Raw genomic sequence first — 14,193 nt, forward strand, 5'->3', positions numbered from 1 at the left:
AGTAACTTCCCAAAGTGCATTTTTTAGATGAGTTGCATATCAAGATAGGCTTAACAACATATAATAGAACCTTACCGCACCCATAAATAGTACAAAATTAAATAATACAGAAGTTTATTTTTCTCTTAAAAAAAAAAAAAGAACCAGTGCCTAGCCTGGTGGCTTACGCCTGTAATCCCAGCACTTTGGGAGGTCTAGGCAGGTGGATCACAAGGTCAGGAGATGGAGACTATCCTGGCTAACACAGTGAAACCCCGTCTCTACTAAAAAAATACAAAAAAAGATTAGCCGGGCATGGTGGCAGGTGCCTCTAGTCCCAGCTACTCGGGAGGCTGAGGCAGGAGAATGGCACGAACCTGGGAGGTGGAGCTTGCAGTGAGCCAAGGAGGCTGAGGCAGGAGAATGGCGTGAACCTGGGAGGCGGAGCTTGCAATGAGCCGAGATCGTGCCACTGCACTCCAGCCTGGGGAACAGGAAGACGCCGTCTAAAAAAAAAAAACAAAAAACAAAAAAACCGAAAGGGTTGCCACCTCAGTCTGGAATAATGACTCCACAAAGTCATCAAGGTAGCAGGTGCCTTCTAGATCATTGCACTGTCACTCCAAGGTTTTGTTCTTAGTCTTTGTGATGGTTAATATTGAGTGTCAACTTGACTGGATTGAAGGATTCAAAGTATTGTCCCTGGGTGTTCTGTGAGGGCGCTGCCAAAGGAAATTAACATATTTGAGTCAGTGAACTGGGAAAGGCTGGCCTACCCTCAATCTGGGTGGGCACCATCTAATCAGCTGCCAGCGTGGCTAGAATAAACAGGCGGAAGAAAGTGGAATGACGAGACTTGCTGAGTCTTCTGGCCTTTATCTTTTTCCGTGCTGGATGCTTCCTGCTCTCGAACAACAGACTCCAAGTTCTTCAGCGTTTAGATACTTGTATTTAAACCAGTGATTTGTCAGGAGCTCCTGGGCCTTCGGCCACAGACTGAAGGCTGCACTGTCAGCTTCCCTACTTTTTGAGGTTTTGGAACTCGGACTGGCTTCCTTGCTCCTCAGCTTGCAGATGGCCTATTGTGGGAAGTCACCTTGTGATCGTGTGAGTCAATTCTCCTGATAAACTCCCCTTCATATATACATATATCCTATTAGTTCTGTCCCTTTAGAGAAAGCTGACTCATACAGTCTTCTTTCTCCATGTGGCTACTATCACACTGGTCATCGTATATGTGTCCTAAGAAGCAGGACGTAATAGGAAAAGGAACTTGTAGCTTCCATAGTTAAGAGTATACGCTGAGAATATCATGATTAACCTAAGTTGACAATGTTGTTCAGCTCTTGCGTACGTCGTCTTCTCTATTCTAAGAGAGACTGAAAAATTCTATCTTGTGCGTAGTTGCCATTACTGAGATTTCTTTCAGCTAAAAACAGGGATACTGTGATTAAAGTAGACAAATACACATTCATACTATTAACTAGTCATCACTGCCTCCTTCTGTGCAATGGCTCTTCAAGGAATTAAGGAGAAAAATTAGAATTCACTTCTTTCAGATCGTTTTTGACAAAAGCTACCATCGTACAATATTACTCAGGTGTGTTTAAGAGGAATGTAAGTATTATTTCCTGGCTTTTACATTATTTCCTGAAAGTTCCTTTAACATAAGTTTAATAATTGGTTTCCAGCTACATGGAAATATTTGACACTGGCCATTAGGCTTTTCCAGTAAAATAGTTTCAATAATGACTCTCAAAAAATGTTAACATTCAGACTTCAGTTACCTGCTTAGCTTGATTTTATAATTAGAAATTTTGATTTTGCTTACAAATATATAACAAAAATATATAATTATTTCATCATTACATTACAAAAAGAAAAATAGTACAATAAATGACCACAAAAAGGTAGACAGTATGGTATCCCCTTTGTGTTGGAGAAGAAAACATGAAGCTGAAAAACATATTTTTGGTTATGCTGAGTTCGAAGTGTTGATAATACATTTATTTGGAAATATCCTCTAGACATAGAACAAATATTTGAAGTAGAAATTTGAGGCTCAAAATAAATGAGATTTTTGAAAAGCAGATAACTGCTCTCAATGATTCTAAATCTCTTGATCTCTGAAAATTATATCTTGGGATACTAAAAATATTTGTAGGTGAATCTAAAACCCTTTTGAGAAATAGACAAGAAGTTAATAAACTGGAAGTACCATAAGTTAACATGAAGTAAATGAAGTTGTGACTCCAAGAAAATGTGAAAAACATTTTACAAAACAATCTATCCCAAGGAAGTTTATCAAGCACAATGAATAGATTTTGCATCATTAAAAAATAAGTGATTATCAATTGGTACTATAATAATAAACAGGCATTGACTGCAAGAGATTTGAAACACTGGCATATGTGAAATTGAAGATATTTGATGAAGCAAACCAAGAAAGAAACATACTGGCTCTATGACACAACTGTTAGGTAAAATAGCAGTTGACTAAGCCACCTTTGAAAAAGTATTTCTTAATAGTCACTAAACAGGCGTGGGCTGAATAGAAGTAACATACCTCTGTGTGGGTTCATTTGCTCTTTTTTGGGTTATAATTTTCAGTTTTTCTATGACAAATTCCTGTTCATCCTTTGGAAGAAATCAAGCATCAGCTTCTCTGTGAGGGATTATCTAACCCTCTACCTAGAGGACCACCTTTAACATATATATGGACCACACACGTCTCTTTTGCAGTACTTGCCCAATTTGCTTGGGATGCTCATTTATTTTGACCACACACATACTTATAGTCCCATAGATCTAAAAATATGGAGGACAGGAATTTTGTCTATTTTAATCAGTAGCTTGAAAAAGTACTTTGGTGCTATGCTAATGAAGAAGTATAGTGAGAAAAAAATAGAAATATTTTAGATAAAATTTTAAACATTTTGAAAAGTGTTGAATATGCCAGGATAAAAGGAAACATGAAGAGTTTAAAGTCACATACGTTTAGTCACAAAATGCACAATAACTGAATGGGAAATATGTTCTTCTTATTAGTAAGTAATTATTATGAAAAATAGAGGTATTTTAATTGATTTTAATTTAAATAAGGATTGACTATGTGGAGGATACTATAATTCTGTCAGTATTTCAGAAACATAAGAATGCTGTTTAGAATAAATCAAAACACACAGTACTTTGATCTGGTCAGATCACATCTCACTTTTGAACATTTTGTTTGATTTTTTTATTACATTTATTTAGTGTAACAGTCAAAAGCCATAAGGAGGTAAACAATGAAAATATTTTCTTGAATCACAGTCCTCTATCTTCTTGGTTTCCATCCCTCTCAAACTCTTTCTTGAGTTTCCTTATGTCTGATAAGAAAACACAATTATAAATTATCCTCTTCCCCCATTTTACATAAAAGCACATATATAGGCAATATTTATATTTTGCTTGTTTTCCATGAAAATATATTTTAAAATATGCCCAACTTGAAACATAAAGTCTTTTTTTATTATTTTTACTGCTGCAGAATTTTATATTGAATTTTATTTAGTCCTCTATTGATAAACACTTTTGTTGTTCCCAGTTGTTTGAAATTATAAGTGATACTTCAGTGAAAATATGTCAAATATTTTGTTTCACATAAAGTTGCATAATCGTGTGGGATATTCTTATACGTAGAGTTAATGTCTCACAGTATATGGGAGATCATTTATAATTTTAATATACGCCATCAAATTGACCTCTTAATATCTCATACTTTAAGTATAATTCTGGTACAATGCACATATCTTTGCATATTTTTCTATTAGATTATTAATCTTTTTTATCATTCACTAGAATCTTCTGGCTTGTTAGCAAGAGTAATCTCTTTTTATGATATAAGTTGCCAAGATTTTCTGTGTTTTGCTATTTATCTTTTGACTTTAGAGTATTTTTTGGGTCAGCCAAAAACATTGAACTAATTTTTTGTTGATGTGGTCTATTTTTTCAATCTTTTTATTTTATTTCTACTTTGAGATTGTGTCATAGTTTTAAAACAAAAGTTTCTCTAATTAAGAAAAAAAACTTCCTTGTCTTTCTCTAACATTTTTGTTCGTCTCATTGTTTATAGTTAGAATTTTGATCTATTTGGAATTAATATTGTATAGTTTGAGTTATGTATCCAACACTTTTCCAGGTCATTAGCTTTTTATCCCAGCAATATTTGGTCTATTTATCCCTCTATCATCATTGCTTTCAAATGTCACTTCTAGTAGAGGCAATTAGGACTCACTAGATAGTCCAAATGATTCCTTATATATTCTTGTCTGCTGTGCAATTTGGCTGGGACCATACGTGTTCTTATGTCTGAAGAGCAGTAACCAATTGTAGTGAGTTTCTCTTTTGAATAGGATGTCATTGAAAGCTGATGTACCACACTCATCCCATTTTTCTCCCTTCATGTCAACTCAACTGTCACATGTTGCGGAAGTTTTAATTCCACAGTGGCAGAGTCATTATCAACCTAGGTACCTGAGTAAGCATGCGTAACAAAACCTTGCCAGTCCATACTTGCCATGTAGTATGAACAAGAGATACAACACTGAAATTTGGAGGTTAATAACAGCAATATATCCTCTCCTAGCTAGAACACTAAGCCATATTTGTCTTATACTAAAAGCATATGTCTATTTAAACATATTTCTTAATTTTTATTTCCATTAGTTTGTATGTGTGTGTGTGCGTGTGTGTGTGTGTGTGTGTGGAGATACATACCAAGATTGACAAGGAGGCCCCTTCCCGTCATCTTTTTTTTATAGCTTAACAGAAAACTATCTCACAGGCCTAGACAGCTTAAAGTAGGGATATATCAATGACACAGAATTCTCGAGTCTCATTTTTTTTCTATAAAGATGACTTTACCGATTTGGGAACTAGACTTTTGAAACATTTTAGTATTTATGAATTTCCTTTTACATACAAAGAGGTTTTGCAAAAGAATTACTTGGCCACATTGATGATACTAGCACTCAGAAGACATATATTATCTCTAGTTAAAATGCTGCATTTGGAGTTTAAGACCATCACCATTAATATAAATCTCAAGTATCTTGGATATCCATATTTATATTGAATTGCTCTAAATAGATCTACATCTATAATTATCATTAAGGCTATAATCTTACATATTTATAAACACATTGATTTAATCAATGTTCGACAGTTTTAAATTCCTGCCAAAAATTGATTAGCAATTTAAAACAAGGTGGATGTCTTTAAATGTATTGCTAAAATAGTTTTTATTTTGTTGTAGGAAACTTTGAAAATTGGATAAAAGTTAGGTCAATCTATATAGAATAGAAATAAAATATTTAAAAAAACTGCACAGTATTTCTTAGAGTTTACAGATTCTACTGAATTTATAAAAGAGACTATCTCCCTCACTTTTTTTCCTATAAAGTGGAGATAGTAACAGATAATCATTGTAAAGATTTTGAGAACGCTATGTCACAACAAAGAGTGTTAGAATTAACATTATAGCTACCACAAAAATTATGACTAAATTTAAAAAACTAAGGCCTTTGGAAGAATCAACAGGATACAAATGCTAATAATTATTAATAGTATTATTAACATTGAAAATGCTGACAGTGTTCACAGAGTAATATTTTTAAGACAATCATCAACTTAGTATGAAAATTTTTTAAGTTTTTAGTTGTAATAAATGTTCATTATTTTAAAAAAGATCATACTTAGAAGGTTTGAAAAGTATAAAAATATCAAATCTCTTTTTTTAAGAAACTCTAAGATTTGGTGGTTGTATTCTTTGGAGGTTGAAAAAATATCGAGGAATAACATTTGGCACACAAATTCAGTCACTGCATTGTTCGGATAGCTATTTTTTTCTACCATCATTATTTTTTGTTAACATGGATTCCACTCAAAACAAAACAAGAGGCTGACCGTCTTTCTAAAGTTTTAATCCTTATATTGGGGAGAATGTGATGAGTAAGAACAGAATAAATTTTTATGTTTTTCTAAAATAAATATTTATAACCATGGTTAATATTAATAATGGAGAAATAAATCATGCTCTGCCTCATTGATGTCTTTGTCATGCCTTCTTAGGTGGATATCGCTGCTTATTCCAACATTTGGTCATTGCCAACATTTTTAGGTTGACTTGATTTACAGCATCTTCTGTAATTAAATAATTTCTGTACTCCAGCCAAGCATTATAAGATGTATCTCATGCCTACCTGGACTCTAAATTTATTCTGGAAATTAGCTGGCATGAATTTATTTCCTCTATTCTCATTTGATAATTTTTCAGATACATCAACTGTTTTGCCAGCATTTTATTAAGGTATATCCACTCTACTTTTTTTTCCTTTGGATTTTCATGAATTAGATGGCTTTTCTGCAAAATTTTCTGGAGCTATATTTTATTCCCAAAACATTGTAACTATAGCTCATCTGGAAGAAAACTCAAAGAGTTAATTATTCATAAATTTGAATATTGCTTCTATTGACCTTATAAATAATTATATTTGATAATCTTGACCTGATTTCTTAGGTGCTTTTGCTTACAATACTTTATGTATTTTATATATTATATACTATATTTACATAAGACTGCATAGAATATATGAATCATGTATAATACACATGTAAATATAACACAATAAGGAATATGTGCATTACACACGTTTCAAATATACACATATGGTATACATCAGAGAGTAACTGTCTCTGCCTCTGGTGTCAAATTTTATAAATAAAAAATAATGATGCCAGGTGCTATGACATATTTACTAGCACCACTTCATCTTCATCTTTCTGTAAATTTCTTCTCAAGCATAGTCTAATTTTAAGATAATTCTTCTCTTTCTGTTTTCACATTTTGTGCCAGAAAATAACTAGAAATCATTCATATACTAGATTCCATTTCCTGCAATTTATATGTAATATTTATGAGTTTTTCTGATTAAAACCAATCCAAGCAGACTTTCTTCTGTTCCAGTTATCATTAGGCAATTTAATTTTGTCTCTCTACTAAGATGTTTGTTTGCCCTTCAACTTTCTTAAACAGTTTTCCATTATTCTCTCTGCTGATGTGTCTATCAACTGATGTGTTGCAGTATTGGCAATTCTACTTTATTTTCCAATTTTCTCGTACATGTTATGAATGAAATGTCTTCCTAGTTACAGAAACATTCTGTGTATCTGGCTTTCTCAGAATCCCTTTAAAGATGCAGCAGGTAGAGTGACAACTGAAATTTTTAATGAAATGTTTCCTTTATGTATCCATTTGTGAGTGGTTAATAAGAGTCTAAAACCCCCTTCAAAGTAGTGCACGTGTAGTACCTGTTCAGCTGGCACTGATTCTGTGGCCTTCTATCTTGTCAGCAGCAGAGAATTTGAATCTTCATTAATTTTCTTGTAACAGTAACTCAAATAATTTAAAAGTATTTATTAATAATGGATGGAAGATTAATGTAAATGAATTTGCTAGGAATAAGATAAGTTTTCTGGGAACTAGATGAATTTACCTGAATAGAAAGGGAAAAGGTAAAATGACCTCCGAGATGGTGGCTTTCTCAGTCTGAAGTGGTCTGAATTCATTCATTCATTCTTATGTCTTGACCACATGTTGCTGAGATTTGATATAGGTCTGGCTTCAAAGCACAGCTTTTTAAACACTTGTTTATATTCCCTAAGGGAGTATTACAGATCACAATCTTTGAAAATAATTCAATAACACATTATTAATAAACAGATGACCCCCAAAATCAATGACTTAGAAATCAGTAGTTTCAAAATAAAGGTTGTAACAAAGATGACATTAAAACTAATATCTAAATTACATTTTGATTAATTTTGGCCATTGCATTTTTTCAGAAAAAAATTAATGTCCTTTAATTTGTATTTGTTTGCCGTATAACTGAATTTATGCATCTTTTAAAACAAAATCTCAATGATTTTTTTCTTCTAAATTTATGGTTATATCTTTCATTCCTAAACTTGTCCAGTTTTTCTGGCTTCTCTGTCCTTTTATCTGACTCTCTCTCTCTTTCCCTCGCTGTCTCTCTCTCTCTATATATATATATACATATGTTTTTACTTAAATTCTATTAAGTTGTCTCTTTGTGTATTTTAAAATAACAAAATTTTGTATTTATCATTTTTATGTTTTGATTTTTAGTTCTTTAATATTTTAATATTTACAGCTTTTAAATTAAGGTACTTATAGTTCTAGAAAGTTTTTTTTATTTTTTATTATTTATTTATTTATTTTTGAGACAGAGTTTCACTCTTGTTGCCTAGGATGGAGTGCAATGGTGTGATCTCGGTCCACTGCAACCTCCGCCTCCTGAGTTCAAGTGATTCTCCTGTCTCAGCCTCCCAAGTAGATGGGATTACAGGCATGCATCATCACACCTGGCTAATTTTGTGTATTTAGTAGAGATGGGATTTCTCCATGTTGATCAGGCTGGTCTTGAACTCCTGACCTCAGGTGATCTGCCCACCTTGGCCTCCCAAGTGCTGGGAGTTTAACTTGTTCTTTTGTTAAGTTTTTAGAAGGTGAGTACAAGGTTCATTTATTTTCCTTTCTTGTTAAATAATAAAGGCACTAAAAGTAAATTAAAGGCATTCAAAGGCTTATATGGAAATACTCATTTTCATTGGTTTGTGGATAGATTATCACTTTGAATTTCCTCTTTGACACAAAGGCTATCTAAAAGTAGGTTTCCTAATTTCAAAGAAGTTATAATTTTGAATAATTTTTATTATTTGTATTTAATTCGATTGATTTCTAAAATGTAGATTTTTAAATGTCTTACTTTAAGAATTTTAAGCACTTTGTAGTCAATGATATGAAAAATTTTCTGCAAATATTCCAAATGTGTCCTTGATTTTATGCCTGAATTTAAGAGCATTACTGTTCTTTTGCTTTGCCATTTCTTGCTATTGCTTGAATTGTCCTTTATTTTTAAACTTCTGCAAAATTAAGTATATATGCTTTACAATTTTACAGAAATAATTGAAATTCTCGTATTTCCATGCAATATACAGAATATATTTTCTACTAATAGAATTTTCCTGTTTCAAGAATCCTTAATAACCACTTAACTAATTATCACTCTCTCAATCATGTTTTATATATATGTGTGTGTGTATATATATAAATATATATATAGTCATATAAAACATTTTGTTTTTCACTGCAAACAGCTTGAACATATTTTATTTCTTTTGGAGGTCTTTGCTTGTTTTTTTTGGGTTGTGTGTGTGTGTGATTTTTTTTGAGTTATTATTTATTGAGTATTTTCCTCACATTGATATGCAGGAGACATAGTCTGAAACATCTACTAGTTTACACATACATTTATTTAATCTGCTATGTGAAAATTATCTTGACTGCTATATGTTTCTTGGGCTAAACTTCTCAGATTTTAATGTGCATATGAATCTGTTAGTATTTTAATAAAATGCAGACTTGACATTGTAAGTCTGGGATGAAGTCTGATATTCTGTTTTTCTAAGAAGCCCACAGATGATGCCAATATTTCCACTCTGTAGATTGCAAATAATTTAAATAGTAAGGTTGTACTTTGCCATTCTTATCTCTCTGTAGTCTATAGATGTTATTCTGTAACTTTTTGTCTATAGATGTTACTCTGTTTCTTTTTGTTACTCTATATGCTGTCTGATTCTTTTTTTTCTTTAACATTTCTTTTTTTCTTTTTTTGAAATGGGGTCTCACTCTGTGGCCCAGGCTGGAGTGGCGCAGTGGCATGATCTCAGCTCACTGCAATATCAAGCGATTCTCCTGCCTCAGCCTCCTGAGTAGCTGGGATTCCAATTGCACACCACCACACCTGTCTAATTTTTGTGTTTTTAGTAGAGAAGGGGTTTCGCCATGTTGGCCAGGCTGGTCTTGATCTCCTGACCTCAGGTGATCCACCTGCCTCAGCCTCCCAAAGTGCTGGGATTACAGAAGTAAGCCACCGTGCCTGGCCTGATTATTTTTCTTCTGTTAGTTATTTACACATTTTCCCAGAGAGCTTGATAATTATTTTCTCCTTACACTTACAGCTCGATAATATTTTTTATTATAATTCTGGGTGTACTTCCTGATGTTGGTGAAGGTTTAAATTTGCTGATTTAGGTTCTCCTTTCTGTATTAAAATAAATTCCTCTTATTTGTTTAATGGTCATATTTTATTATTTTCACATTAGATCGCATGGATCTCATGTACTTTTAGTATTTTAATCCTGTGTTTTAAGGTAGTTTCCTTCAATAATTGTAGGATACCATTTTTATTTTCATTAGTGATCATGTTTTTCTCCAATTCAATTACATCTTTTTTACTTGAAGATTATTTTGTTAGTGACAGTATTTTTATTTTTGTGCTATACTTGAAACACCCTAAGGGTTTAATAACAACACTAAAACTCTTGTTATTGTTTCTTTTCTTCAAGTTGTCTTTTATTTCCCCTGCCCTTTCCTTGCAGTAGAGACCTATTTAGATTGGTCTTTTGTTCTCTCTGTTGGAATAGCAGGCTTCAGTGTGATTTTGGTTTTGCTTTCCTGCTTGTTAGGGAGCCTTAGGGACAACAGTGGAAGCTGCTACGGCCTTTAATACCTCAAACTAGTGGCATGGCCTAGCCAATTTCCTGGTCCCATTTCTAGGTACTGAGAATAAGTCATTTCTCCCCTGTCCTTCATATTTACTGGCAGTCTTAGGGATGGAGAAAACTGAGTTAAACCCTTAGCAACTTTTTAGTTTCTGGTGGCAAGGATTACTGGGCATTCCCACCGTGACTGATGATGAGTCCAAGGATCTTCACAGACGAAGGAAACGCCACATTCGAATCTTTGTCCAGAGGCTTTTTATATTTAAAATCTAATCTAAAAATAAGAATGTGCAACACTGGGTCTCTGATCTGTCTCCTTCAGGATTGGTCTCACCAGGGAAATGGATTAAGTAAGCTTTTTGCTTGATTTTACATTGCGGATGTATGTTAGGTGGTAAAAGCATAGTTTTCTATCTAACCTAAATCTCCTTGTTTCTCCCATGAATACTTCAAATGAAATAATTTGAAATATGACTGATAGAGTCCAGTACATTCCCATTATATGTGAAGAATTTGGATTAAAAATAGTCTTTATGGCAGGCAGGTTTTAAGTTCGCTATTGTTCATAAAATTATTTCTGGAAATTGTAAGGGGTTGTTTTATTCTCTTCTGAGAGTGGACATGTCATAGCCATGTCCCTGATTTTTCTGAGCTATTTTTATTGGTGTTTTTAAAACATGTATCTACTTTATTTTTTTATCAGTGATATTCCTATAGAACGCAAAAAAAACAGGATCTATGAAAATGGTATTTGCTTATTGAGTAACGTAAGAAAAGTAATATATTAGCATGGTGAGTACTCCACTGGTATGGCACTCTAGGAAACTAAATGTTGGGATAAATGTATTTGCTCTTCTTTTCTAATTTGAAGTTATTTTAATTATGCCTAAGGCAATAGAACATAGAGACTTAACGCTCATCTTTACTGAGCACTGAATTGTACCTGGTTTATAATTCAGGATTATAAAATTAATATTATTTTTGTAGCCAATGTTATTAACATTGAGAAGAATTTAGTAAGAGTATCCATTTAACAATGTTAGCATTGGAACAAAGTGTAAATAGTTTTTGCTGTCATACTCAATCCATTTATAAAGAAAATTTGAAGTATTTATAGATCCTATACATATTTTTAAATTTATGCATTTATCTTTAATAATAAAATAATTCTATATGAAACATTCTTAAAAATACAATGCACTTTGGATTATGATTTTTTTATAACACTAGATTACTATTGCTGGGTTCCCTCTACTTTCTGCCTGTTCACAATAACCTAGCAGTTCTGATCTAAAGATTTTGAAGACTGTCTTCTTGAATAATGACTGCAATTTAATTAGATTCTAAATATGTTGATGTCTTACAGGGCCACATTTCTCAGTATTCCAATGTCAGATATATATTAGAACTAGGTTTCCAGGTTTTTTTTGTATTTCTGTATACTTTTTATTGAAATGCTTTTAGCAAGTGCACATATCTTAAGTGCATATTCCAATAGATATTTATGAAATACATCCCTTTATAATCAAGATATGGGAAACTGCCAGAACCCAGAAGTCTTCCACATGTCTCCTTTTTCTTAGACATTGTTTTTGATGATGTTGACCATTTTGAGAAGTACTGCTCAGATATTTTGTAGCATGTCTTTTGTGTGGGATTTTTCTGATTTTTCTGATGCTTTTCTTATGATTAGTCTGGGGTCATAGGTTTTGTAGTGAAGGCTGCAGAGCTAAGTTGCCATTCTCATCATATCACATCAAGGACACATAAAATAAAAAAATCACTGTTGATGCTAATCTAAGCTGAAGTAACATTTGTCGGGTTTCTCCACTGTAAAGTTCTCTTTTTTCCTCCTTTTTACAGTACTGTTAGGAAAGAGTAACTATGCATGGCCCGCAATGAAAGAGTGGCAAATTAGGCTCTACTATCCTGAGGGCAGAATATGCATAGAAATTATTCTGAATTCTTCTGTGCAGGCAAGTTGTCTATTCTTCCCCATTTATTTATTAACTCAATCAATTAGTTTCATCAGTATAAAGTCATAGATAGTTATTTTATACTTTGGGTTATAATTTAACACTATTTTATTTATTTGGTTGTTAAAATTGTTCCAGCTTTTGTCAACAAGAGCAATTTCAGTTGGCTCCTATGTTGCTCTGAAAAAATCTAATCATTATGGAATTGTTTTTTAGCACTTTCTAACTTTCTGGCACATCAAGGTGCTCCAGGTTCATACTGCGTATTTTTTGCCTGAGAATCAGTCATGTCTCCAAAATGCACTTGATCTTTTTATTGGTGAATGGAGTTAGAAACCAAGATACGGGCACTAAATGTCCTTGTTACTATGGGCATGTTACTTCTAGGCTCTCTCAGCTAATTGAAAAAGGGAATATACAAATGCATATAAACCCATGTATATATCATATATTCATGAATATTTCTATAGCTAGTAATCTGTATTAGTTTCTTTAGGCTGTAATTAACAAAGTACTACAATCTAAGTGTCATAAAAAGACAGAAATGCATTATGTCACAATTCTGAAGTCTAGAAGTCTGAATTCAAGAGGCCAGCACAGTCATGCTCCCCCTCTGTGACCTACAGCAGAAAATTCCTTCTTGCCTCTTTCTAGCTTCTGGTGCTGAGACAGAAACTTGCTGGAAATTTTCAGCATTCCTTCACTTGCAGCAACATCCCTTCAATCTCTGCCTCTGTGATCACATGGACTTTTCCCCTTGCATGTCTGTCTCTGTATCTCTTTTCTTTTTAAAAAGACACCTTTCTTCCTATCCATGAGCATAGAATGTTCTTCCATTTGTTTGTGTCCTCTTTTATTTCGTTGAGCAGTGGTTTGTAGTTCTCCTTGAAGAGGTCCTTCACATCTCTTGTAAGTTGGATTCCTAGATATTGTATTCTTTTTGTAGTAATTGTGAATGGGAATTCACTAATGATTTGACTCTCTGTTCGTCTGTTATTGGTGTATAGAAATGCCTGTGATTTTTGCACATTGATTTTGTATCCTGAGACTTTGCTGAAGTTGCTTATCAGCTTAAGGAGAGTTGGGGCTGAGATGATGGAGTTTTCTAAATATACAGTCATGTCATCTGCAAACAGAGAAAATTTGACTTCCTCTTTTCCTAATTGAATACCCTTTATTTCTTTCTCTTGTCTGATTGCACTGGCCAGAACTTCCAACACTATGTTGAATAGGAGTGGTGAGAGAGGGCATCCTTGTCTTGTGCCTGTTTTCAAAGGGAATGCTTCTGGCTTTTGCCCATTCAATATATTGGCTGTGGGTTTGTCATAAATAGCTCTTATTATTTTGAGAAACTTTCCATCAATACCTAATTTATTGAGAGTTTTTAGCATGAAGGACTGCTAAATTTTGTCAAAGGCCTTTTCTGCATCTATTGAGATAATCATGTGGTTTTTGTCATTGGTTCTGTTTATGTGATGGATTACGTTTACTGATTTGCGTATGTTGAACCAGCGTTGCATCCCAGCGATGAAGCTGACTTGATCATGGTGGATAAGCTTTTTGATGTGCTGCTGGATTCGGTTTGCCAGTATTTTATCGAGGATTTTCGCAT

Source organism: Hylobates moloch, unplaced genomic scaffold (genome assembly GCF_009828535.3).
Source record: "Hylobates moloch isolate HMO894 unplaced genomic scaffold, HMol_V3 SCAFFOLD_3, whole genome shotgun sequence".
In the NCBI taxonomy this organism is placed as follows: domain Eukaryota; kingdom Metazoa; phylum Chordata; class Mammalia; order Primates; family Hylobatidae; genus Hylobates; species Hylobates moloch.